General features: G+C 41.4%; 1 long non-coding RNA gene across 1 annotated transcript; it reads right to left on the reverse strand.

Moving 5' to 3' along the window:
* Positions 1–760: 760 nt before the first annotated feature.
* LOC123741880 (uncharacterized) lies at positions 761–5,386 on the reverse strand. Its single transcript, XR_006769391.2, has 3 exons — positions 4,801–5,386; positions 1,121–1,231; positions 761–787 (listed from the first exon to the last, which is right to left on the reverse strand). It is a non-coding gene; the product is annotated as an uncharacterized LOC123741880 (long non-coding RNA).
* Positions 5,387–23,567: the final 18,181 nt, after the last annotated feature.

Consider the following 23,567-nt stretch of genomic DNA (forward strand, 5'->3'; position numbering starts at 1 on the left):
ATAGAGACCATGCCCTGACGAATTTAGGTTTTTCTGAGGGCAAAAGGGGAGGAGGGGGGTGCAACTCGATATTAGGCAGGTGAGCTTAATGTTTTGTACAATGAATGTATTGGATTGCTGCAGAGGCACAGAATTGTACTTGTGCTGTAATGAAAGTAGATGCCCTATATTATAATAGCACTATGATAATGTCGCTCTCCCTTGGACACATATGGCACAACTATCCATAAACTGGTTGTAGCCTTTCACTTTAAGGCTGTGTGTTAGAAGGATTCAGATTGTATTTTCATATTGGTACATAAACACAGCAATCCACCCCCCGTCTTCCCTTTCCATTTCTCTAGGGATGAATGGATAACTCCTTCCTCTTGCACAAATTGTCCATTAACATCAATGTGTGAATATGCAAACATGCTGTGCGTCTTGAGTTAGGATTCATCATTCATCCTACCACTCCTCCATTTCTCCCTCTATCTGAACTTGATCTCGAAGCAGAGGCAGTTGAAGGACTCACATTCTGGGGGTTGGCAGGTGCAAGCACAGTCCCACATGTTACACTGTGGGGAAACAAAGCATGGGGTAAGAACAAGTGGTTCAAACCCTGATCGGTCGCACACTCAGAGGTTTCACTCACATTAGGAAGAGAGGGGCAGGTTGAGGGGCAGGTCTGGTCAAGGCACGAGCGCAGTGATGGCATACGACAGTTGCACGACTCTGCACATGCTAAACAGTAATCGAATGGGGCGATATTTGGACAGCAGTCACCACACCCAGGAGAACACTGTTCCTGTAGGGCAAGAGGCCATGAATGAATTAACATCACTCTCACCAGTCAAACCATATCTGTATTTGCTGCTGAAGCTTATGGTGAAGACAGTTTGCTATGGTCAAGTACAGTTTGAGGCCTACATTAAAAAAGGCAACGTCAGCCGACCCTATCTGCAGCATCAGTGCAAGTATTTAAAAAATATATTTGATTCAAGGTTCATCTTCCTGGCTTTGTTGAACTGCACTCTTTTGTAGCTACATTTGCAAGGTATCTGTGCACAACAGCAGACTGTCTCTCATCTGGACAACAGCATATAGGGAAGGGATAGGTATAGGGAAGTAAATGCTGTACCTTGAGGCACTGGCGGAACCATAGCGCCATTGCAAGGAAAATCATGTAAAGACCAACAACAATCATCAGTACAGCCGGAAGAGGGAGTGTGAGGCCCCACACAGGCAACACCTGAGGAAGAATAGAAACAAGTTTACTGTGTGCAGGAGATGGCATGTTCAAGATTATATTAATATGAATACCATGCACACATTAGTTTGTTGTAACGTTAGCTAGACAGCTATGCCTAGCAAATAATGTAAAAATATATATTACGTCTGCAATCAAGCACAAAACACCGGCCACGATGTGTTTACAATGCTGCGTAAACGATGGGTTGGCTGACAACGTCACAAAAATTATGTGCGCACATCCATAGGGCAGAAGTCAGCCTGTTGTTGTGTTTCTGGATGGCCAGATTGCTAGCAAGAATGAAAGAAGCTGCCACGTTGGGAATCGTGTGGCTCCTTTCAGCTTGTTATTGATACCATAGCTGTGTTCGAATACTCATACTAATTGCACTAACCATACTATTTGTGACGTTAATTGATTATGTAGTATGCTTATTGGTCATACTATGGATATACAGTGAGGGAAAAAAGTATTTGCCCACTGACAAAGAAATGATCAGTCTATAATTTTAATGGTAGGTTTATTTGAACAGTGAGAGACAGAATAACAACAAAAAAATCCATTAAAACGCATGTGAAAAATGTTATAAAATGATTTCACCGTTCTCAAGCATGGCTACCACAGCATTCTGCAGCAATACGCCATCCCATCTGGTTTGCACTTAGTGGGACTATCATTTGTTTTTCAACAGGACATTGACCCAAAACACAAAACACATTTTATTGGTCACATACACGTGTTTAGCAGATGTTACTGTGGGTGTAGCGAAATGCTTGTGAAGGACCGCAGAGTGAAGGAAAAGCAGCCAACAAGTACTCAGGATATGTGGGAACTCCTTCAAGACTGTTGGAAATGTGTTCCAAGTGAAGCTGGTAGAGAAAATGCCAAGCATGTGCAAAGCTGTCATCAAGGCAAAGGGTGGCTACTTTGAAGAATATAAAATATAAAATATATTTTGATTTGCTTAACACTTTTTTGGTCACTACATGTGTTATTTCATAGTTTTGGAGTCTTCGCTATTATTCTACAATGTAGAAAATAGTAAAAATAAAGCAAAACACTAGGTGTGTCCAAACTTTTGACTGGTACTTCTGGGGTAGCTAGCTTTAGCTTGGTACCTAGCTAGCACCAATGCAACCAGCCTGAAAACAATTACCAGTACCTGCAATCATTTTCAATATTCTTAGCAATGATTTGGGAATCCATCTGACTAAGTATTAGCTAGGCAGCCACTTGTTGTTCTCCTATTGAAATCGACCTTCAGTTCATGAAAAATAACTAGCTAACGTTAGCTAGATAACGAACTAAACAAGCAAGCCTGCTACTGTTACCCAGCCCTGTTGCCCCAAACTAACGTTATAAGCGTGGCTAGTGTGGCTTAACCGGACCGGGTCAGACCATCATCAACCAAATATTAAACTCTTATAAATTAGGCGTATTTTAGATGATGAAACCTATCTAGCTATAGCTACTGAAACAGATTGTCGTTTTGCTGTTTTTGAGGGATACAAATTGTTTGCATCCAACAGCTAACTTAGCTAGCTTTTTTCTGACCCGCACTGTCCCAGAGCTTGGGGAAGTGTGTCTGCCTCATGCCGCAGGTGCGCGAGACAACTTTACCAGCATCATATTACGTATAGGTGAATTGCTTTGACATTTTATTTCATTTTTATTGAACTTGGCAAATAAGTTAACCTCTCTAGGGTAGGGGACAGTATTTTCACATCCGGATAAAAAACGTACCCAATTTAATCTGGTTATTACTCCTGCCCAGAAACTAGAATATGCATATAATTGTTTGATTTGGATAGAAAACACCCCAAAGTTTCTAAAACTGTTTGAATGGTTTCTGTGAGTGTAACAGAACTCATATGGCAGGCCAAAACCTGAGTAGATTCTGTACAGGAAGTGCCCTCTCTGACCATTTCTTGGCCTTCTATAGCCTCTTTATCGAAAACAGAGGATCTCTGCTGTAACGTGAAATTTTCTAAGACTCCCATAGGCTCTCAGAAGGCGCCAGAACGTTGAATGATGACTCTGCTGTCCCTGGCTGAAAAACAGTAGCGCATTTGGATAGTGGTCGATCTGAGAACAATGAAACGGGTGCGCGCGTGCACGTGAAGAGTCCATTTTCTTCTTTGAGTCTTTGAACGAAAACGACGTCTCCCGGTCAGAATATTATCGCTATTTTACGAGAAAAATGGCATAAAAATTGATTTTAAACAGCGTTTGACATGCTTCGAAGTACGGTAATGGAATATTTTGCATTTTTTTGTCACGACATGCGTCCGCGCGTCACCGTTCGGATAGTGTCTTGAACGCAAGAACAAAACAGAGGATATTTGAACATAACTATGGATTATTTTGAACCAAAACAACATTTGTGGATGAAGTAGAAGTCCTGGGAGTGCATTCTGACGAAGAACAGCAAAGGTAATCCAATTTTTCTTATAGTAATTCTGAGTTTAGTGAACGGCAAACTTGGTGGGTGTCAAATTAGCTAGCCCGTGATGGCGGAGCTATCTACTCAGAATATTGCAAAATGTGCTTTTGCCGAAAAGCTATTTTAAAATCTGACACCGCGATTGCATAAAGGAGTTCTGTATCTATAATACTTAAAATAATTGTTATGTTGTTTGTGAACGTTTATCGTCGGTAATTTAGTAAATTCACCGGAAGTTTTCGGTATGTTTGCTAGTTCTGAACGTCACATGCTAATGTAAAAAGCTGGTTTTTGATATAAATATGAACTTGATTGAACAAAACATGCATGTATTGTATAACATAATGTCCTAGGAGTGTCATCTGATGAAGATCATCAAAGGTTAGTGCTGCATTTAGCTGTGGTTTGGGTTTTTGTGACATTATATGCTAGCTTGAAAAATGGGTGTGTGATTATTTCTGGCTGGGTACTCTGCTGACATAATCTAATGTTTTGTTTTCGTTGTAAAGCCTTTTTGAAATCGGACAATGTGGTTAGATTAACGAGAGCCTTGTCTTTAAAATGGTGTAAAATAGTCACATGTTTGAGAAATTGAAGTAATAGCATCTTTAAGGTTTTTGAATATCGCGCCACTCGATTCCACTGGCTGTTGACTAGGTGGGACGACTTCGTCCCACATACCCGAGATTAACACATTCTTATTTACAATGACGGCCTACCCTGGCCAAAGCTGGGCCAATTGTGTGCCGCCCTACGGGACTCCCAATCACGGCCTGATGTGATTCAGCCTGGATTCGAATCAGGGAATGTAGTAACGCCTCTTGCACTGAGATGCAGTGCCTTAGACCACTGCGCCACTCGGGAGCCCAACATAGGATATACTAGTGAGTGTGATCAATGTGTAATAACTACGTAAACATTTTACGAACGTGTTGAATTATTATGTGCAGACATATTCAGGTCCCGATTGGTCAACAAGCTTATTTGACGTGTCGAATAGGGTTATTTTATGCGTCAAATAGTGTTATGTGAGGTATCTAGTTCTACCACGTAAAGCAACGACCCAAACGGCGTTCCATAATATGGTATTTAGCTAAAACGAGAGTAGTCTGTAAAACATACATACCATTATAATTTCCACTCTATCTCCTTCTTGCTCCTGGCGCGTTTAAGGGGCTCCCATTTCTGTCGGCTGTTTGGTGGATGAAACCAGCAGAGAAGAAGTAACGTTAACGGTACCAAGCTAAATATCTAACTAGCTACAGTAGCTAACGCGTTAGTTAAGTCAGGATTGGCCATGGCTGGCATACAATCTTGTTAACTTTAGCTAGCTAGCAAAGAAAGGAACCCAAGCTAGTAACGTAACTTCAGCGATTTCACACATCGTATCATTTTAGTAACTAGCTAGCTATCAAAGTCGAACAGCTGGCTATACACGTTTGTAAACGGACGTGCCTTGCTAGCGACGCGTTACTAACGTTCGCGTTAGCTAGACAACTTACCCTCATCCCACAAGATATTAATACATAACTTCTACCGGTATGTTAAATGCAGAATTACATTTCTTAAAATTTTGCCTGTTTGCTTTCTTAAAACATATTCTAAAAACCATTATTCGTTTGATACATTACGTTAGCGTTTCATAGACAACTAGCTAGCTTTACACGGTACAAACGTTGCTGTTGAAGTTGCCATAGAAACAGACGGCTACCTGGGAGGGTCATATTAGGATTCCAAATCAAAGTATGCGAAACGGAGGGCATTTATCAAATGCGTACTCCGTTTTCACATAAGTACTCAAAAAAATATGATAAAAATGTATTGAAATCAATGGCGGCCATTATTTCTGCTTGAATCGATGGAAAATACTCTCCGTTTTCGGAATAAAATGTTGCTTGTGTATATCTTGTTTCGTCTCTATCGCAATTGTCCTGGCGGGAAGATGGTTCAGTGAATGGATAAATCCATAGTCAATAGGGCTAGATAACTAGCCACTAAGACTTGGTAGCTACCCACGAAACACATACATATACCTAGTCATAGTCAAATCCATATTGTATTGGTCACATACACATGGTTAGCAGATGTTATTGCGAGTGTAGCGAAATGCTTGCTTCTAGTTCCGACAGTGCAGTAATATCTAACAATTTCACAACTACCTAATACACACAAATGGAAAGGGATGGAATAACAACATGTACATATAAATAGATGGCTGAGCGGCAATAGGCAAGATGCAATAGATGGTATAAAATACAGTTTAAGTCGGAAGTTTACATACACTTTAACCAAATACATTTAAACTCAGTTTTTCACAATTCTTGACATTTAATCCTAGTAAAAAGTCCCAGTCTTAGGTCAGTTAAGATCACTTTATTTTAAGAATGTGAAATGTCAGAATAATAGTAGAGAGAATGATTTATTTCAGCTTTTATTTCTTTCATCACATTCCCAGTGGGTCAGAAGTTTACATACACTCAATTAGTATTTATTAGCATTGCCTTTAAATTGTTTACCTTTGGTCAAACGTTTCGGGTAGCCTTCCACAAGCTTCCCATAATAAGTTGGGTGAATTTTGTCCCATTCCTCCTGACAGATCTGGTGTAACTGAGCCAGGTTTTTCGGCCTCCTTGCTCGCACACGCTTTTTCAGTTCTGCCCACAAAATTTATTTAGGTTTGAGGTCAGGGCTTTGTGATGGCCACTCCAATACCTTGACTTTGTTGTCCTTAAGCCCTTTGCAACAACTTTGGAAGTATGCTTGGGGTCATTGTCCAGTATATCCACATAATTTTCAGTCCTCATGATGCCATCTATTTTGTGAAGTGCACCAGTCCCTCCTGCAGCAAAGCACCCCCAGGGCCTCAAGCTTAATGATGAGCTTGGAGGGTACTATGGTGTTGAATGCTGGGCTGTAGTCAATGAACAGCATTCTTACATAGGTATTCCTCTTGTCCAGATGGGATAAGGCAGTGTGCAGTGTGATGGTGATTGCATCGTCCGTGGACCTGTTGGGGCGGTATGTAAACTGAAGTGGGTCTGGAGTCGTAGGTAAGGTGGAGGTGATATGATCCTTGACTAGTCTCTCAAAGCACTTCATGATGACAGAATTTAGTGCTACGGGGTGATAGTCGTTTAGTTCAGTTATCTTTGCCTTCTTGGGTATGGGAACAATGGTGTCCATCTTGAAGCATGTGCGGACAGCAAACTGGGATAGGGAGTGATTGAATATGTCCGTAAACACACCAGCCAGCTGGACGTGTCCGTGACTTGAATGGTTTTCTTTTTGTAGTCCGTAATTGCCTGTAGACCCTGTCACATACATTCTGTTGAATTGCGACACCACTTTGTCCCTATACTGACATTTTGCTTGTTTGATTGCCTTGCGGAGGGAATAACTACACTGTTTATATTCGTCTATATTCCTCGTCATCTTTCCATGGTTGAATGCGGTGGTTCACGCTTTCAGTTTTGCGCGAATGCCACCGTCTATCCACGGTTTCTGGTCAGGGTAGGTTTTAGTAGTCACAGTGGGTACATCTCCAATGCACTTCCGTATAAACTCACTCACAGAGTCAGCGTATAAATCAATGTTCTTCTCTGAGGCTTCCCAGAACATTTCCCAGTCCGCGTGATCAAAACAATCTTGAAGATTGGATTCCGATTGGTCAGACCAGCGTTGAATGGTTCTAGAGTTAAGGACTGTAGGAGCAGAATGGAGTCATGGTCGGATTTGCCGAAGGGAGGGCGGGGGAGGGCCTTGTATGCATCGCGGAAGTTAGAGTCGCAGTGGTCCAGTGTATTGCCCGTGCACGCTGCAGTCAATGTACTGATATAATTTAGGTAGCCTTGTTCTCGAAATAGCTTTGTTAAAATCTCCAGCTACAATAAATGCAGCCTTAGGATATATGGTTTCCAGTTTACATAGATCCAGTGAAGTACCTTGAGGGTCGTCGTGGTATCAGCTTGGGGGGTGGGGGCATACACGTCTGTGACTCTAATCGAAGAGAATTCTCTTGGGAGATAATGTGGTCGGCATTGGATTGTAACGAATTCTAGGTCAGGTGAACAAAAGGACTTGAGTTCCTGTATGTTGTTATGATTACACCATGAGTCATTACACCCCCTTCTTCTTCCCAGAGAGATGTTTGTTTCTGTCTGCGCGACGCATGAAGAAACCCGTTGGCTGTACCGACTCCGACAACATATCCCGAGAAAGCCATGTTTCCGTGAAACAGAGAATGTTAAAATCTGTGATGTCTCTGGAAGGCAACCCTTGCCCTAATTTCGTCCACCTTGTTGTCTAGAGACTGGACCTTGGCGAGTAATATACTCGGAAGCGGTGGGTGGTGTGCACGCCTCCAAGGTCTGACCAGGAGGCCGCTCCGTCTACCCCTTCTGCGGCGATGTTGTTTTGGGTCGACCTCTGGGATTAGATCCAACATCATGGGTTGTGGTCCAGACAAAGGATCCGCTTTGGGAAAGTCGTATTCCTGGTCGTAATGTTGGTAAGTTGACGTCGCTTTTATATCCAATAGCTCTTCCCGGCTGTATGTAATAACTCTTAAGATTTTCTGAGCTAACAATGTAAGAAATAATACATTAAAAAAACTAAATACTGCATAGTTTCCCAAGGGCTTGAAGCGAGGCGACCATCTCTGTCAGCGCCATCTTGCATCTCATAATAATGATGGGGTCAAATTGGGGTCATGATAGGGGCTGCACCAAATGTTTGATGTATTATAATAATTTATTATAATATGTGGTATTAATAGAAGGGGAGGGGCTATGGGACCCTTCCTCCTTACATTTATAGGGTCCTAGACTACAGATTAACAATAAGGAGGAGGAGAACACTTTAGAACCCTCTGTGGAATGTAGCCCAAAAGGGTTCTACCTAGACACAGAAGGGGTTCTACCTGGAACCAAAAAGGGTTCTCCTATGGGGACAGTAGAAGAATCCTGTTAGTTTGTAGATAGCACCCTTTTATCTGAGTAGGCATATATTGCAGTGGTGATTCTGTGGTTTTCTGTAAAAAAATAAATACATTGGTGGTGATGAGTTAAGATAATCAGAAATACTATGAAACATCCCCACTTCTAGCAAACATTTGCAAGCAGGCAAATTAACATTCTATGTGTGCTGAGGCATGTGTGATCACTCAACGTTGACAGGACCAACAAAGAAGACATGCTCACATCCAAACAAAAGATAAGATGTGTCTAACTTGCACCGTTATGCAATTATTAGGAGACTAGATACAAATAGCTAATCCTGGCTACCAATGTTCTAGCATTAATTTATTGAGGCAAGGAGATGTCAAGGTGGTACCCAAGAATATGCCATGTGTATATGTGACATAAACAAATATGTATTGGCATATATTTGTTTTTTTTGTTTGTTATTTTCTGGAGCCATCCTTTTATGGAGCCATTTTCTAGGCCTCCCAGGTATTTACATTTAATGTACAGTACCGGTCAACAATTTAGAACACCTACTCATTCAAGTTCTTTTTTTTCCTTTTTACTATTTTATACATTGTAGAATAATAGTGAAGACATCAAAACTATGAAAAAACACATATGGAATCATGTAGTAACCAAAAAAGTGTTAAACAAATCAAAATATAATTTATAATTGTGATTCTTCAAATAGCCACCCTTTGCCTTGATGACAGCTTTGCACACGCTTGGCATTCTCTCAACCAGCTTCATGAGGTAGTCACCTGGAATGTATTTTAATTTACAGCTGTGCCTTCTTAAAAGTGAATTTGTGGAATTTCTTTCCTTCTTAATGCGTTTGAGCCAAGCACTTGTGTTGTGACAAGGTAGGGGGTATACAGAGTACAGCTCTATTTGGTAAAAGACCAAGTCCATATTATGGCAAGAAAAGCTCAAATAAGCAAAGTCCATCATTACTTTAAGACATGAAGGTCAGTCAATCCAGAAAATGTCAATAACTTTTAAACTTTCTTCAAATGCAGTTGCAAAAACCATCAAGCGCTATGATGAAACTGACTCTCATGAGGACCGATTTGTTTAACACTTTTTTGGTTACTACATGATTCCATATGTGTTATTTCATAGTTTTGATGTCTTCACTATTATTCTACGATGTAGAAAATAGTCAAAATTAAGAAAAACCCTTGAATGAGTAGGTGTTCTAAAACTTTTGACCGGTAGTGTATTTATATAACGTCAATGGTCTGTGTTAGTGAGATCGTGAGGTCTTCGAGATTTCTTCTTCATTCTTGGAAAATGACTAGTTCTGAAACTTAATGTTTCTCCGTCTCATCATTTTACCCTATTAATCCAGGTATGTAATGTGGAAAAGTGCAATATGATAAAAAATATTGAGGTAACATGGTTAATTACATAGTTCAAAAGTTTGATGATGTTTGAAGGCAATTGAAGAGAGTTTTAACCGAGTGAAAAACTGGTTGGTATTTTCCCCATTGTAAGTAATGGAGTTAGGCTAGGTTGTTAATGGTTTACATGTTAGAGAAGGGATTAAGATGGCGTCCGAACTTTCAGTTCTTTTTGCAAAAACTTTTTAGATCCAATTTTTGTTTTCTATGACCAAAGGCTCAGTTTACTTTAGGTAATATGTAAAAATGTGATGTCACGATAAAATGTATTTAGTGTTAATATTTGTATGAAAATAGCATTTCAGTTCGCTAGTTTGATGCTAACCAAATTTAGCTTGGCTAAGCGCTAGTTAGCTCTAGGTTAGTTGGTTTTAGTCAATGTCAGCTTAAATGTTAGTGGTTAATAATATAATTGTTGTAGCATTTTTTCACATATGTGTCCAGTAATTTAGAGGTTTTTTTTCTTCAAAATTGACAAAATTGACACTGAGTTATGTATAATGTATATGTGTAGATGCATGGTGACTCCAAGTTTGGATGAACGGACCAACAGGGCATCCCTTGACGTGTACCAGGAATGGTGGAAGGACAATCTGAAGGTACAGTGGTTGCTCAACTAAAAGTTTTACGATTATGCTGCTGGATTTAGAGATAATTTGTGGTTTAGTACGGTACCCTGCATCACTACTTCATTGCTCCAGATTAGCGCAAGGGGGAGTTGGAGCACTGATTATGCTTTTGGGTCCCAAATAGAAACGGATAATTGTGCACAACTTCAAAATTGAATTTCAATGAACTGAATGATGAGGATGAAGAAGGTGATTGAATTTAGAACAATAGTGTAAGAATTGCTATTCCTCTGTCCTGCAGACCCGGAAAAATACACTTTTTTTAGTTACTTCTCATCAGTATTACTTGCTAAGAAACAGACTACAACTAGGGTGTGGAAATTGATTATTTTGCTCTTACTGTAGTACTGTAGTCTCCTCCCGTCCAGTCACGTTGTACAGCTCCCGAGTGGCGCATCGCAATGCAAACTGCGTTGCTACAGATGCTGGTTCAAAACCCGTGCCGGTTGCCACCGGGTGACGTAACAAGGAAAGCAAACATTTCTCTCCTCTCGCTCGCCTTCTCCACCCACACTTGAGAGGTGATGGGCGAACACACAGACTTCCATTATTATCCCACACGGCCAGAATGCCTGCAGGCGGATAATTAGAGAAACTTGAAGAGCCAGGGCTAATCCTAGGTACTTGACTCTGTATGCCTGCCTGCCTCCCTCTCCGCCAGCCCGCCTGTCTCTGCCGCTCACACAGACAAAGTGTAACGCTTCGGCTCGCTGAATGCCAATAAGACGACCTCGTGGCCTGCAGATGCACTAGTCAAACCAAATGGCAGCACAATATACTGTTAACTGCCTTATTCCTGGACGCGCCTCAGACGCAGCAATCTATCGCTCCAATCATGTACCAAACACACAGCTACTAGACATAGAAAAGAGTGAGCGAGGCGTTATCAGCTAGGCCAACAGTTAATCAGGACTCGCTATAGGGATAATGCAACCACTTTGTATCTGTCGTAGATGGCCAGTCATTTGCGTGAACTGTGAAGCATATGTCAAATCAGAAGAAAACAATAACTTCACACTGAACACACAACACACTACTGGAGAAGATGTCTGAGTGTCTCCCAACAATGATACGTATTGATCCCAAAGTGAGTCAAACACACAGGCAGCTTGGGGAACAACAGTGCGTTGATAAGAATTGTATTATTATTATATCATATACTGTATGTATGGACCATACAGCCAACATTAAAGCCTAAATACGACCTAAAAGTAGCAACTAAACTTCCATAATGTCTCTTTTGTTCCTTCTGTTCCGTTTCCCTTGGTTCCTACAGTTGGATCTGAGCCTACATGCCTAACAGCCCAAGCAGCTGGAGACGTGCATCTAGGCTGATGTACATAGTCCCAGTGACAGACAGGTGTTAAGAGTGATCATTAGCACACCATCACTGCCATCATGGTCTTACAGCCTCCACCAGGCTTCACTTCAGCCTCTGGGGACATGTGTTGTTTAGCGTACAATTAGCTTGATATTATACATAGGACCAATTATGTCCATGTAAATTACCATAGTAGCTCTCTTGGTGTTGAATCTTTTCCCTGTAAACTTAGAAACGTACTGCGTTGCGTCAGCAACACCTGTGCAGGAAACAGAGAATACGCTTCTGTTGTGGGTTGTTAAAACTCTAAAATAGAACAGTGGAGCTAACTAGGACATGGTCCGCAAGGAAGTAAAGCATTTATTAACTATCAACTATATTCCATTACCCAGCTATTCCATTGCCATAGAAAAGCTTTTTTTTTTAAATTAAACCTAAAACATTTTATTACACTATTCCCCCCCCCCCCCCCCCCCCAAAAAAAAGCTAAGATATACGAGGATAAAAAGCTTTTGGAGGCCCCAGCCCCAGTCCATTCATCCCTGAACCAAAGAGGTCCTGCTAGACAATACCGCCAGCAGCTGGCTGATCGATATGCCACAAAAGATCAGAGGTTAAGGCAGTCAAAAGATTGTTAACTAGCCATTTGATCTGCCAGACATTTATATCAGTGTTTATGGTCCAGTGCTTCTCTTCAGTACAGGCCATGCTGCACACCTGTGCCTGGAACACTATGAGGGAACACTATTTTCCCAGTGTTGATGACCTCCTGGCCTGGTCCAGAAAACCTGCCTGCCACACCACTCCCTCTCTGACTGAAGTGACATCCCAGATAAAGTAGATTACTTCAAAACGTGTAAAAAACAAATATAGAGAGTTGCACGCTCTATAAAAGCTCCCAATACTGTGACGGATAAACACCAGTTTCAGCACACAGTGTCTTGTTCAGAGTTTGTTCACATGAAAACAAACATTTTGCATATCTTTGAGAGCTTTTAAAAATAGAATCATTATGATAGCTTTGCTTGGTTTTTGAGAATGCTAGCTACAGTTTCAATGTAATTTCTTAACAATGTCTTCAAGTTGTCTGATGTGTGTAATGGCTATACGAAGGTAAATCTAGCCAACTCACTGTGATAAGAGATGTAGGAGACTTTAAATCTCTTCTGAGTGGAGCACCACCCACTGACAGTAATTTACTGATACAGAGTTGGATGTGATGTGAAAGCCACTGAAATAAGCTAAATTACACTGTATGTTGCATTGTTGCATGACACTGTGATTAGAAAGTATATTTACTCTCAATCAAAATATGGTCATCTTGGTCACCCATTGGTGTGTGTGTGTGTGTGTGTGTGTGTGTGTGTGTGTGTGTGTGTGTGTGTGTGTGTGTGTGTGTGTGTGTGTGTGTGTGAGAGATACTTGAGTGGTTGAGTGCAACCATCTATACATGCATGTGAGTCTCTCTGTGCATGTGTGTATGTGTTTATATGTGTAAATGTGTGCATGCATCTCTGACCACAACAGTATACTGTGTAACACATGGGTTTGTTTGCTGCCCCGACTCTGTCCCTGTTCCTGTCTCTCTGTGTCCCTGTCTCTCTGTGTCCCTGTCTCTCTGTGTCCCTGGCTCTCTGTGTCCCTGGCTCTCTGTGTCCCTGGCTCTCTGTGTCCCTGGCTCTCTGTGTCCCTGGCTCTCTGTGTCCCTGGCTCTCCGTGTCCCTGGCTCTCTGTGTCCCTGGCTCTCTGTGTCCCTGGCTCTTTGTGTCCCTGGCTCTCTGTGTCTCTGGCTCTCTGTGTCTCTGGCTCTCTGTGTCTCTGGCTCTCTGTGTCCCTGGCTCTGTCCCTCTGGATGCATTCCAAATTGCACCCTTTTCCCTACAGGGCTCCGGTCAAAAGTAGTGCACTATATAGGGAATACGGTGCTATTTGGAACACACAACCTCTGTGTCCCTGCTGGCTTTCTGGGAGAGGGGAGGCCCTCAGTGAGTGTGGCTCACCCAGGCGGAGACAGGCTTCCTGCACATCCTTTGTCACACCATTTGGGGCCTTGTGTCTGTGGCTCCCCTGCTTCAGACCTACTTGGCAGCTCACAGGGCAGACAGACATCTGCTCCTCCTAACCTCCTGCATGGTGAACAGAGAGAGGAGAGGAGAGGAGGAGAGGAGAGGAGAGGAGAGGAGAGGAGAGGAGAGGAGAGAACCACCACTAGCCCACACCAGCAGTCAGTCAGTCAAAAACACTTGTGTCCCCATATCCTGTTCTGTCACTTGAGTTAACACCATGCTATAGATATGATCACGTCTATGGGCAGAGTGAGTAACAATAGTGGAATAGTGGAAACACTCAAAAACACTGTCCTGAAATCCTATTATGTCACTTGAGATATATTGCATAAAACAACATAACATAGGCTAAGTATGATATGGTTGAAACATGGGTTTGATAGGCATCTGTAAGCTACCCTAGGACACTATGCATCTGTAAGCTACCCTAGGACACTATGCATCTGTAAGCTACCCTAGGACACTATGCATCTGTAAGCTACCCTAGGACACTATGCATCTGTAAGCTACCCTAGGACACTATGCATCTGTAAGCTACCCTAGGACACTATGCATCTGTAAGCTACCCTAGGACACTCAACTCTTTATTTCTCGTGTAACTTCATTTAACAGTCAGAAGTGGAATGAGGTGAAACCTTTCCAGTACTCCTCACCCCGCCCCAAACTCCACCCTTAACACAGTTACCATTCAAAAACGAGCTGTTTATCTAAAAAAATGGCATTGCGACCAAAGAGAAAAGACGAAATGGACATCGTTTTCATCAAGCCAGCTTCTTTCTATGGCGTTCCAGAGGACTTCAAAATGAGCCGGAGCATAGAGGATCACCAAAACTAAAGGTATTTTGGTTTCAGTGCATTTTCTTTAAAAAATGCACTGAAATTTATATAGCCTATTAATGTGTAGGCATACTGTGTAATATATTCGATAATTAAATAAAGGTCAAATAAAAAATTATAATAATAATTGTGTACTAAAAACGTGAATGTGTTTTTGTAGAGCATACAACCATGTCGACAACCATCCGTAGAGATCAGTGGACAAAAGGCTGGACAACGGGCCACACCGAAAAAACGAATGGTTGCCAAGAAAGTGGTTAGTTTTGCTAGATTCTTAGAATGTGTACGCAGCATTTATGTTTTGGAGTCACTTTCCATTCTTAATTGATCTACCATTTCTATCATAGGCAGTGGAGGTTCTAGCTTGTATGGCTCCCTGGGCGAACCCCCCCCCCCCCCCCCCCCCCCCCTCCTTCAGCCCCACCCACCCATCACCGTTCTGCACTAACTGTCATTTTTATTCAGACATTTGGAACACAAATAAATAATCATAACATTTAAAACTATATAAATACAAAAATATATACAAAAATAAGACTCTTAAATATCAAAAAGAAGTAACAAAGACAAATAGAAACAAATGTGTTGATTTGGCACTCGAGCATCAATATATTACCCATCCCCCAACACTGTCAACCAAGAGTCAAGACTAAACCAGTTCACCTTGGTGTGCAGACTGGTTTTATATTATTCTTAACGATTTTACATAAACCAGAAAAAATGCAACAATATGTCTGTGAAACTATATATTTACAGTATTATGAATGAATTGTGGTTTATTTGGTAGCATTTCGTAGTGTCACTGATTTTACAAATTACATTAGTACTGTACAAAGTTAAAGGTGTGCTATTTCATAGATTCCCCTGCTCCCCCTACCTCGGGCTTCCAGTGGGGAGACCTGAGGTCAACCTACCCCCGTCCCCCTCCCTGTCTCGTACTTCTGAGTGGGAGACCTTCCCAGGCAGTAGCCTGCCTAGCTCACAAACTAGAATCAGGGCGCCCATTCCGACAAGGTTAATTGACCCACAGTCCCACACGGTGACATGATATCATTGACGTGATGTGCAAATGAGCGATAGAAAACCGATCGCGCAAATGTCACCATTCCAAATTATTTTGTGCGGGAGCCCCGTGCCACCCCCGGCAAGATGCCACCCTGGGCGGCTGCCCATGTCGCCTATACTAAAATCCGCCACTGATCATAGGCCACTGTAATCGATGGGGGCTCAGGGCGTTACCATTCTGCTCATCTGATGAAGGTGCACATGGATCAGATTCAAACTTTGAAGACCGAGATCGAGTCATTGAAGGCAGACCAGCAGAAAGAGAAACATTATCTGAGGGCAGAGATACGGGCGACAGCTGATGCATTGGTCCAGAGTCACTCGTCATTGGCAGAGAGTCACTCGTCATTGGCAGAGAGTCAGGCGGCATTGGCAGAGAGTCAGGCGGCATTGGCAGAGAGTCAGGCGGTGAATGACGCGTTGACGAGGGCGAGGAACAGGATGGAGTCACAACCCATCACAGGCACACCGGTGAGCTCTGGAACTCCACCTCCGACAGGCAGAGTCAACCTACATTTCCATTCCTCTTCTGACAACATAACTTGACCAACTGCTCACAAGGCACAGCAAAGGCCGTCCAGACCGTTATGCTGTTCTGCTATTCCAAGGATGTGTAACCGAAGAGAGATACCACGAGTGGACACAGAATACCAACTGGGATGGATCCTGGGGCAAATGTGGCTTACCAGTGAACCTCCGGGTGTTCATCATTAAAACTGTCTCAGAAGTTTCTGTCAATGACTGATGCAACCCGAAAAAGCATTAAAGACAGAGTTAAGGAATACTTGAGGTCACAGAAAAAGTCTGGACATGGCCTGCTCTCCCTTCTGTAAGGAATTAGGCACTTTACCATGTTTACTACAGTATGTACTGTAGGCTATGTTTACTTGTCAGACTGCACAGTAGCCTAATAAACAAATGCAGACGGCTTCTATCTTCAAAATTCTTTAAATGCTTTATTATCCAAATGTTTAAAGTGTGCGTGTGCGACCTCATGCAACCACCAAATGGAGGATAAAGCATATACTGTACAGTACTGTATTTCTTAATCAGCATCTTTATGCTTTCATTAATAAAAGAATGAAAAAAATACTCTTTCAAAATGCGGATGTTTAATTGGTTATGGATCCATAATGAATTACTATGGGAATAAATATAACTGAAGGACAGAAATATTGGAATAATGTAGGCTAATGAAGGTAAACAAATTATTGCTTAATGAAAAATACTCTTTCAAAATTAATGGAAGAGACAGCATTCAGAGGTCAAGACAGTGCTGCTCTGAGACAAGCATGGGGGCTTGTCTTGATAAATCAACAAGATTTTATTTTCACCGAATCTCCGTTTGGGTATTGGTTGGACTACAATTAGGGTGTGGAAATGTTAGGATTATTTTGCTCTTACTGTAGTACTGTAGCCTACTCCCGACCGGTCACGTTGTACAGCGCCATTATGGGCTATTATCAGGACAATAGACTCTTGCCAAGAAGGAGGGTAGGGGGAGAATTGTATCGTCAAATGTATTTCTTAGTTAGGTTGGCTGTATCACAACCGGCTGTGATTGGTTGCAATTTCAGTTTAATCCACCAGAAAAGACAGAACAAATAACAAATTGTGGTTAAACTCAAATATACTAAATTAATAAAAAAAACATTATCATTTGGAATCTTTAACATGTGGAAAGGGGGAAAAGTATTATTATTAACCCTGTTTTTCACAAGTGTAGCAGCCTGTGAATTCTACTGAACTGTGTAAACAAGGTTTCTAGGATGGGCTATTAGCAGGACAATATATATTGATCACAGCTCCCGAGTGGCACAGTGGTCTAAGGCACTGCATCTCAGTGCAAGAGGCATCACTACAGTCCCTGGTTCGAATCCAGGCTGTATCACATCTGACTGTGATTCGGAGTCCCATAAGTCGGCGCACTATTATTATTAATTAATTTAGAATTATATAAAAGCCACTTAGATATTCTCACAGATCAGATTTGCCCTACCAAAAAATGTGCCTTAGATATTCATTTAGAATCCTCCAATCCTCTAAATCTAGTTATTGGCGGAGAGTCACATCATTGAAAACATATTTTTAGATATGCTGTAGGCCTACCATAGGCGACATGAGTCTCACTAGTGTTGTGTAATGTGCTGTTAAAATTGGTGTAGGTCTTATTTAAAAAGCATATTGAAGTTAGAAGCAATAGGATTTGAAGCAATAGCCTACATGCGTATGGTCAACTATTTTAACACCGTTTCGCGCTGCTCTGAGACAAGCATGGGGACTGGTCTTGATAAATCAACAAAAAATGTATTTTCACTGAATCTTCGTTTGGGTATTGGTTAGACTACAATTAGGGGTTGTGGAAATGTTATAATTCAACAAATATTGTGGTTAAACTCAAATATACTAATGAATAAATACATAAAAATCAATTGGAACCTTTGACATGTGGAAGGGGGGAAAAGTATTATTAACCCTGATACTTTGTGCAAGGCGTAACAATGTGCGCTGGGAGTCGGGAAGAAAGTTCAGGGAGTGAGTGTTAATAAAATATACGGAACATAATACAAAACAAGGAACACTAACCTCACACAGACATGAAACAGAAACAATGACGCCTAGGGAAGGAACCAAAGGGAGTGACATATGTAGGGAGGTATTTAGGGAAGTGATGGAGTCCAGGTGAGTCTGACGACACGCAGGTGCGCGTAACGATGGTGACAGGTGTGCGCCATAATGAGCAGCCTGGAGACCTAGAGGCTGGAGAGGGAGCACACATGACACAAGGCAATTGATCAGCATTAAAAACTTTGTGGATGGGACCTCCCGAGTGGCGCAGTGGTCTAAGACACTGCATCGCAGTGCAAACTGCATTGCTACAGATGCTGGCTAGATACGACCGGGAGGCCCATGACTCTATCTCACGGTCTAGTCCAATGGTATTAAAGAAAGTCATTACACAGCCATATTAACTGAGAAAACATTTATTATAAATTCCAGAGAATAAGACATTTTCATTAGGAGACCAGTTCAGGAGTGGGGTGTAATACATTATCTCAGAGCATGACATCAAAACCAGTCCAATAATATTAATGAACATCTCATATCCAGTCGTCTTGTCTCCTGTTCTCCTTCAGGAAGTAGTCGCAAAACTTTCCCTGCAGCTTGACAAGATGCTGTTTAACGTTTTTATTTCAGTGTGTGGCCTTGCGCTTTGTTGATCAGATTCTGAATCTCAAAATCAGCATTGGGAAACATGTCAATACTCCCGTTAGAAACATGATTTGCCCAAACGGTAAGCTTCATCTTGAAGGCATCCACTTTGTCCCTCTGTTCAAATCGATTGTGCCCCCCTCTCTTGCATTGACACATTGAGCGAATTCAGATTATCAAAAATATCTGCCAGGTAGGCAACCTATGCGAGCCATTCCTCACAATCAAAATGTTCGGCCAGAGCTGACTTGTTTTCCGAAAGAAACGCAGCAATCTCCACGCTCGAAGCTCATAAAAGCGACCCAACACTTTACCCCTGGAAAGCCAGCGGATCATGATAAAGCACCTGCTGGTGCTCGCTTCCCATTTCCCTGCAGAAGGCCTGGAAACTCCTGCTTTTCGTGAAACTCCTGCTTTTCGTGAAACTCTTTTTGATATAGTTGACACACTTGATCACATTCTGGAGAGTGGCGTGGAGCTCAGGCTGCACGTGTAAAGTCAGCAACTATAAGTGGTCAGCAACAATAAGCGGTGCAGTGCACACACGCCTATGTGTAGCAGTAACGTTGTGAAAATCAGCAACAATATGCGGTGAGGAAATAAAAGTTTTGGTGTGGCGATTACCTTTCAAAATATTTTTTTATTTCATTTTTTATATTCTTGCACAAGTCCCACGACTCCTTAAAGTCCTCCCACGATCAACCCCCCAGTTGAGAATCCCTGGGTTAGACTACAATTAGGGTGTGGAAATGTTATGCTCTTAGTACTGTAGCCTACTCCAGACCGTCATGTTGTACAGCACCATGAGGGTTTCGTTTTTCTTGGAATATAAACACCATAATATTAATCAAATTAATTAAGCTGTGTTTTACCCTGATGCCTGTTTATTCATAAAAAGCAGAAGATGGTAAAAAACATTAATCGCAATGGTTAGCCTATGCAAATTGATAGGAATACATTTAGCCTAATTGGTAACAAATATGACCTCGGGGAAAGTCAGGATCCTAGTCAGGCTTTTGTTTGTCAAATCCAGATTAATTATAGGTCTTCATGTGTATTAAATCTGAAGGCAATTGTGGGCTAAATCAATGACAAACAGCTGAAATGTTCAGGCTTCATCATGATCTGTGATCAAAACAGGCTGGGGTGTTTTCGGTACCGATTAGTCTAAGGATATGCGTAAGAACGCAACTGCACTGAAATGAACAGCCTGATTCAATGGGATTCTCCTGAATAATAAATGTTTGGTCTATGCATAGACCCATACCGATTCTAACGTTTTGATATTTTCCAGTAGGCATAGCTCTAGATTGCAAAGCATTTAATTCCAGAGCTTTTTCCTGTGATGTTGAGGCTGAGCAAGACTTTCGGTAGGCTAGTAGAATATGCGGAAATAATCGTGGAGTTAATTATTGTTATAGCCTAGATCGCTTTATATAATCTGGACCATTGATTTTCCTATGGCTAAGCAAACAAGTGGTAGCATATGCTTTTTGCCTGTCTCTATAACAATGCTTAGACCTATATCCTCACATACCCCCTCAATTCAAACCCTGCTTTTAACCAAAAGACATCTCCACAGAAATGTATAGCCTAAGGATTGCATAGTGACAGTGATTGTGTCCGTTAAACTGGGAAGTGGGGAAAAAATGAGGTCAAATCATGACATCGGTGATTTTCAGGTCAGAGAAAGATGCCAGAGTTTCTGAATTAGAATTCCGAGTTGGATGACCGCTCAAAACAACAACAAAAAATCCCAGTCTGAGCTCGTTTTTTTCAGAGGTTCCCAGTTGGCTTGAACGCACTAAATCGGAAGTCAGAGATTGACGACATCCGAGTTGTTTTGAATGCGCCACTAGAGACCTAGGCTACCTGCAACAAAGAAGTCCTTGTGTCTGTATTGATGTGCTGCCAATGACTGGAACGAACTACAAAAATCTCTAAAACTGGAAACACTTATCTACCTCACTAGCTTTAAGCACCAGCTGTCAGAGCAGCTCACAGATTACTGCACCTGTACATAGCCCATCTATAATTTAGCCCAAACAACTACCTCTTCCCCTACTGTATTTATTTATTTATTTAGCTCCTTTGCACCCCATTATTTCTATTTCTACTTTGCACTTTCTTCCACTGCAAATCTACCATTCCAGTGTTTTACTTGCTATATTGTATTTACTTCGCCACCATGGCCTTTTTTGCCTTTACCTCCCTTATGTCACCTCATTTGCTCACTTTGTATATAGACTTATTTTTCTACTATATTATTGACTGTAGGTTTGTTTTACTCCATGTGTAACTCTGTGTTGTTGTATGTGTCAAACTGCTTTGCTATATCTTGGCCAGGTCGCAATTGTAAATGAGAACTTGTTCTCAACTTGCCTACCTGGTTAAAGGTGAAATAAAGAAAAAAATTGAGAAATAGGTATATCTACACGGTAATGGTGGCTGGCTGCGATATCAACTAGCCTACTCATTTTTGTATTGAGGTGATAGGCCTATTTTAGCTAAATCGACAAATTAAATTGATTAGATTACTCTGCAATGAAAAATATATTTTTAAATCATGTACATGTTGACATTTGTAAGGTAAGATCATGGTGAGATCTTTAATAATAAACTAAACAGACACTTAAACTAACACGTGACGCGTATCACATGTAGATGTTTTTAAGGCGTTCATGGTAAGATCATTTATAATAAACTTACAAGCAAACTGACAGGTGACGCGACGTGAACACTACGTCTACATGGCGTGTACGTGTCACGTGATGTGTACGCATCAGCAGTTTGACGCCTTATAAAAAAATATGTGAATTATAATTCTCTGCGGTGATTTATAACGCCATACGAAGACCTTAAGTGACTTTGTGATTGGTATCAGTAGCTTCACGAGTATTAATTATGACCTTTATCATCCCCCATATGTGCCACCGACGCTGCCCGCTCCCAAGGACTGTGGGCTGTCGTTCTCCGTTGCTGATGTGAGTAAGACGTGTTAACCATCGCAAGGCTGCCGGCCCAGACGGCATCCCTAGCCGTGCCCTCAGAGCATGCGCAGACCAGCTGGCTGGAGTGTTTACGGACATATTCAATCTCTCCCTATCCCAGTCTGCTGTCCCCAATTGCTTCAAGAAGTACACCATTGTTTCTCCACTCAAGAAAGCAAACTTAACTAAATTACTATCGCCCCGTAGCACTCACTTCTGTCATCATGAAGTGCTTTGAGAGGCTAGTTAAGGATCATACCACTCTACCTTACATGTGTGGTGGTTAATTTATTTACTATCAAATGAGGGGAGACAAGTTATTTTTAAACTAAATCTTTTGGGGTATTATCACCACAAAGACATCGTAAATCTTCTGTCAGTGTTAAATCTCCCAGAGGCCCACTTTCAGTTCACACAGACACAATAGAGTTATAAGAGCCCTCCATTGTGTTGCATAAAACAACCATTTGATGCAATACAAGTATTATAACATAATCTTGTAATTTCCACCATACATGACACCCTAGACCCACTTCAATTTGCTTACCGCCCCAATAGATCCACAGACGATGCCATCGCCAGTGCACTGCCCTATCCCATCTGGACAAGAGGAATACCTACAGTACCAGTCAAAAGTTTGGACACACCTACTCATTCCAGGGTTTTTCTTTATTTTTACTATTTTCTACATTGTAGAATAATAGTGAAGACATCAAAACTATGAAATAACGCATATGGAATCATGTAGTAACCAAAAAAGTGTTAAACAAATCAAAATATATTTTAGATACTTAAAAGTAGCAACCCTTTGCCTTGATGACAGCTTTGCATTCTCTCAACCAGCTTCATGAGGTAGTCAGCTGGAATGCCTTTCCAACAGTATTGAAGGAGTTCCCACTTGTTAGCTGCTTTTCCTTTACTCTGGGGTCCAACTCATCCCAAACCATCTCAATTGGGTTGAGGTGATTGCGGAGGCCAGGTCATCACTTTTTATTAATTTGTAAACATTTCGAAAAACAATTTCACTTTGGGGTATTGTGTGTAGGCCAGTGACACATCTAAATGTAATACATTTTAAATTCAGGCTGTAACACAACAAAATGTGTAAAAAGTCAAGGGGTATTGTTGTCTCTTGGTGTCTTTCCTATATATAACTGTTCTTTTTTTATTAGAATGTAATGCAATATCTTGTTGTTCTTGTCTATTACTGTTCTATACTTTGTCATGTGTTTGTATGTTTTATGTAGACCCCAGGAATAGTAGCTGCTGCATGTGTTGTAGCTAAGGGGGATAAACTCAACTAAACATATCACCTTTTCCACAGTGACGTTTATGAAATGCTGGCATTATACTAACTTGCAAGAATTACATTTGTAGATCCCAATCTTCTGTAGCCATGCACAAA

This window comes from Salmo salar, chromosome 03 (genome assembly GCF_965601325.2).
Source record: "Salmo salar chromosome 03, fSalSal1, whole genome shotgun sequence".
Classification (NCBI taxonomy): Eukaryota; Metazoa; Chordata; class Actinopteri; order Salmoniformes; family Salmonidae; genus Salmo; species Salmo salar.